Genomic DNA, 6000 nt, shown 5'->3' with positions numbered 1-6000 from the left:
TTTTAATTTTTTCAAAAAATTCCAAAAAACAAGGCCTCCCCGTCACCCAAAAAAAAAAAAAAAAATCCTGCTGAGGCCCCTGAACAGAGTTGCCCGATTTGCCTTTGCCTTTTTTGAAGCAGTTTGGCATTGAAAAATTAGATTTGGCCTATATATAATTAATATTTTGTTTTATGAAGTACTTTTTCATGAAGTTCAATTCAATTAATTCTGTGTCCCATTATAATATTAAATTTTTAGGAAAAATAATATCAAAATTTGAATTTCAAATTTTAAAAACTTTAGACAAAATTTGAAAAATTAAATTTTTATCAAAAAAAAAAAAAAAATTTAAGTTTGAGATTTCAAAGATTAAATTAAAAAAAAAAACATAGTTAATCACAGAAAATTAAATTTTTAACAAAATAAATGAAAAATAAATTTTTAGCCAAAAAAATTTCGAGATTAATTTTTTTGAAAACAATTTTAAAAAAAAGTACCTGTTTACAGAAAATTAAATTTTGTGGAAAAAAAATTGAAAAATTAATTTTTTTTGCTTATAAACATGGAAGTACAAATATTAAACTTTTCCAAAAAAAAAATTCAAAATCCATAGCTATTCACAAGAAATGAAATTTTTTTTAATAAAATTTGAAATAATGTTTATTTTTCCTCTGTTGTTTAATTTGCCCGCATGAGAGTTGAATGTAATTTATCTAGTTGGAATTGCTGAAAATAAATATAAGACAAATAAACAAATGTGACGTCATATTATACCCTTTTTGTCAGCTTATTTCTTAACTCAACAATTCCCGAATCTTGTCGTCTCTATATACTAGTTATCCATGATAGAATACTTTGTACAAAATTATAAAAAAAAGATGACCGCCCATCTCAGTATAAATTTTATCCCGTTTATTATGATTTAACTCTACACCAAGATCAGATTAAGCCTGTGGCAAGCCAAGTTATAAATACTAATAAAGTTATAAACTAAGTTTCATGAAGTAAAAATTCCCAGTGTGGCGATTTTGAAACCATTATTTCCTTTTCAGTTTTATCTATGTAGATGTATCTGATGTAACTTAAATATTGTTTTTGTCACAGAAAATATAGACCTTTAAACATGAAATATTTGTTATTTTATTTATTCATAAAAATATTCCTATAAATCACTAAATTATCATTGTAATGAATAATAATAATTATTTTTGATATATTTTATGACGTCAATCGTATTTTTTAATTACGTTTATCCACTGAAACGTAATTGCCATGAATATATTTGAACAATCTACTCTGTTTGAAAGATCATTATAGGTAAATGCCATTATATTAACTTTCACTTTTGTTATTTTAAACATAATCTGAGTCATCTTGACCACTTATCACAATGAAGCCAAGAGTTCATTTCCAGATTAAAAACACTGCTATAAAGATAATAGTAGCTATATCTAAACATTACTCTTACAAAATAATAAAATACAATAAGTTTTTGTCAAATGTTAATGAAAGTCACGGAGTAAAAATACGGACATTTAATATTTCCTTATAAAATAAGGACTATTTATCCATACTTTTTGCCCATGTCCTTGCATGTTTCCATTTCCCCCTCCTTATTCGTCACAGCTGCTTATAGCTGATCTTATGAAACGGCATCAGATCTAAGCTGCTCTACTCCAAAACATTCTTCAAATTTCTCGTTTTTCGGTTGTTTTTTATAACATACACAAAATCCTCCAGATCAGCATGACTTACAAAGTTACAACCAAGTCTATTTGTAACTTATCTCATAATCTAGGGGCGTCCACATTGGGGGGCTGTAGGGGCTGAGAAATTTAAAAAAATCACTTCTATTTAGCCCCCAAAATCAATTTGTAATTCATGTAAAAAAAAATAAAGTACTTTTTCAAAAAAAAGGTTAATAGAAGATTTTTTTAACAAAATTCATTTGTTGCGGATCCTCCCCCCAATAAAATCCTACGGACGATCCCCTGCAGTCCTGCTTAGTAACAAACAACCCGAGTCGAAAACATAACCTCCGTTCAACTTTGTTGTAATAATTAGAGATGGGACGATTAATCCAAATCGGAGAATCGAGGTTTTTTCTGGAATTGCAATCGGCGTCAGGAAAATAATGTTTAATTTGCGATTCCTATTCTTAGGTAGTATTATTTATTATTAATATTTAACTAATTATAACTTTTCTAAGTTATGAAAAAAAAAAAAAAATAGTAAACATGTCCGTCAAGATATAAAAAACGACCATGTGAATTTGTTACTTGAGTCCTCTAATTTTATAAATATTGTATTAAAATAATTTATGACAAAAAATGCTAAAAATTGAGAAGAAATAAATTGAACACAAACTACACTTGAACAAAAGTGCTTTCGGTGGAGATATGGTTATTTTGGGGGAATAAGTTTTGTAAAGGGATCTAAGATAGTTCACCTATGCAAAATTTGCCTCTGGGAAATTTACCAAGGGATTACTGACAGAGGAATCGCCTTGTATTATTTAATGTAAATAATATTTACAAGGAAGGCGATTTATTTTATCAATTGTATTTTTTAGGACAATGGTATTTTTTAACTATTATTTAAAATATTAAAGAATTGGACTCGGTAATTTTTACTAGAAACACATTGGGATTGGGATTTTTTTATTATTGTTCCATCACTAGTAATATTATTATCATTCAAGGAGTTGCATGATTTTCTGCAAGATGGCGCCACTCTATATGGCTTTGTAAACAAACAAATAAAAGTAAACAACGCTTATTCCCCATCGAACCACAACTTAATGTACCTACAAATATATATTTAGCATAATGAAATTAACTTAATACATAAAACTTGAGATTTTTTCATATTTTTCTTTGGATTTCTGTATACATTGCATATCAAAAATTTACCTCTCAAATGATGAGTAAATCTGAATTTCATATACTGCTAGAGCATTTCTTTTGGGTGAGTACAAAAATATAGGGTGCAGGAGGTAATAATTATCCGCTGTTTTATTCGATTCTAGCATTACTTGATGGGTAAAAGAAAATCAAAATCCAATCACCTAATTTTTTACTCCTAAACTTCACGGGTGTCAGATCTTGTAAGCAATGAAATTTTTTAAGGGACGAATATCTTCACTATGAACAAGGTTCTAAACTGCCAAAATTCCATGGTCATTGTAGAATCATTCGGAGCAATTAAGAAGACCTTCATTACAAAGCATGCACCTTCTCTGGTCATGCGCTTAGGCATCGAAGCGTCTGATGACAAGAATAGTGTCATTATATGTCTTCAATCACAAGAAAGAGTTAATTCTGAGGCCTAATACATGGTTTTGAAGTCGACTGTGTTACCTAGATGTAAGAGAAAATTATTTTCAAGAAATTATGTATGGACTCGGAACAGGAATCCATCTCAGAGAGGCTGGAATTTATTTGCATGTTGGAAGGGAGGTCAGGACCAAATTATATAACGGTGAAGTCATAGAAATTGCAAACTAACAATATTATTATATAGAAATATTAAAACTTCACTATAATTATGGGGCAATTAGCTCTTGGGTTCCAGCGTACCTCCTCCATTTTATATTTCTTACCAAGCACAAAAGTTTTGTCTATATACATACTTTGTCTCTTTCTAGGGCAAGTCCTTCTGCCGGGGGAATGGTCTTGAGTATAATATATAGAGCGTTTTGGAGAGAAACGTTTTTATGATCTGTCACTGACATGGGGATAAGTTAAATGTCATCATCATGGAACCAGATGTGCAAGGGATACATCTAGAAGACCTGAGTCAGGCTTTGTTCTCATGTCAAGAATGTGACTGTGTCCAAGGGTGATAGTTGAGTAGTGAGCATAATTTCCTTAATAGATTCAATTATGTTCAAAACGATCCCTGCAAGTTTTTTTCTCTACGTAAATCTGCATTTTGTAGCATAGCTACCATATACTATCCACTATTTCTCTACTTAATAGGACATGAGTAATGATAAAAATCAAGTGTAAAATGGGAATGTTAAAAAAAAAAAAAAACTGAAAATCAACATGGTAACCCTGATAATTTGAAAAATATTTTTGGGGAGAGAAAGAATACCGACCGTCATAACGTTGCATTAGATCAACTTTAACAATGGAGGAAGGAGGGAAGGAAATATAGAAGGACATTTGCTAGAATAACTCCGTTGTCGATCCCAGATTCTACTCTGAGTCCAACAAGGACTTATAATTATAACTCCGCAAGAAATCTAAGGCTTACGTATATGAGTGATATATTAAGAGCATTTTACAAATCTTGCAACAAATATTCATGTTTTCATTATAATGCAATATATTAGGGACATGCTCTATTTTTACTTAATTATATAATTTATTCGATTATATAACAAAATAATTTAAAGAAGGAAAAATGACCTCAATAACATAACGAGGGATCTAATTTATCTTCTTTAAGGACTGAGAAGTGTGACTGGACTGGGCCGTTGTCACCAACGGTAGATTGTATTTTTGTGTTGCCAGGGCCGTTGGACTTTTTGACATTTTTGAAAAAGAAGTATAAAAAAAAATATAAATACCAAATTTGAGGAATAATTTTTTTTAGAGGAAACAAAAAATTTTTTTATTTTATTTTAGAATTAAAATTTTTCAGAAGACACTAAATTTGAAAGAATTACATTTTTTTTAAACTAGTGAAATGAATTTGTTTCGTTGAAATTTATGACGGTTTTTATTTTTTGTTTTATATGAAATAGTCGTATATTAGTCAAAAAATTCGTCTTTAGAAAATATTATTTTAGACCACCATAGGCTTGAAGGTCAAAATATTTATCACCAGAACCATCTCTTGAGCCTTAAGAAACTACATGAAAAATTTCAGGAAAATCCGTTGGTTTGCCGTGATTCTAAGATATGTAACTTTTGCCGTAGTCCGGGTGACCAACGGACGAACAAACAGACGTAAAAACATAATCTCCATTTAACTTCGTGGGCGGAGGTAACTCGATATTAACATGCTAAAAAATAATTGCAGGTACAAAATCCTTATCATCTCATTATGTTCCCAATATGAAGGGTTAAATAAAAAAATTCTTTTTCATCAACTTAACCCCTATCGTTCTATGTATGTAAACGAAAATAGTTTTATGTAAGAAAAATGTCCTATGGTTAGAATGAATATTAATGAGAAATATGTAAATATTTAAATAGCAAACATATATTAAAATATTTAAATGGTAAACATAAATTAAATATATTTTTGTGTATACTAAGTTATAACTAAGGAGTATCATATTATGAGCATTTTGCTTAAAATAGATGCAAATACGACCTAGCAAAAGTTAAACATTTAAACCGAAGACGTAGCCATTACAAAAAAGTAATATAGTGTTATATTAATTTTGTTAGAAGCTATTAGTTGTGTACGGTATATTGGTACTACATATAGTGGTAATGGAGTACTGGGTGTTCTATTGAAATCTGAACACTTACTAATTCAATAATCAATGAAGGTTGAGTGATTGAAATTAATTCATATCAATTTTAAAGCAAAAATAATTAGTTACAATACAAAACAAACATGAGTTCTTTAGCTTAACTTCAAGTCAAAGTAAAAACAAAACTGACATATTTTGGATTTAGCTGTCGCTTGGTTGCGTAATGAAACCTTGTAATTAATATTAACAGGTATAAAATGCTACTACAAGTTTTGGGTACTCAGTCTGTCGAATGGGAATTTGGTAGAGCACAAAGCTCGGACTAAAATCGTTTCCCATAAAAATTAACATACATTTCTGCTGTATGCCATTAGTCAAAAGTTTGCCATATTTAATATTCTTGACCTTTTTGTTTGATTATGCGTGCATAAGGTTTTGTATCACCATTGATGTTGAAAGGAGGTTATGTAATTTCCTAGATTTCTTTTAATGCAGTATTACGAAAATGGCTAAAGACTGATTTTGGTTAAGCTTTTAGAAAGATTATAAATGTTAACATTAAGAGGTCATTAAATTTTGAAAGG

The sequence above is a fragment of the Lepeophtheirus salmonis genome, chromosome 14 (assembly GCF_016086655.4).
Source record: "Lepeophtheirus salmonis chromosome 14, UVic_Lsal_1.4, whole genome shotgun sequence".
NCBI lineage: Eukaryota > Metazoa > Arthropoda > Copepoda > Siphonostomatoida > Caligidae > Lepeophtheirus > Lepeophtheirus salmonis.
This window is presented reverse-complemented; position numbering follows the sequence as displayed.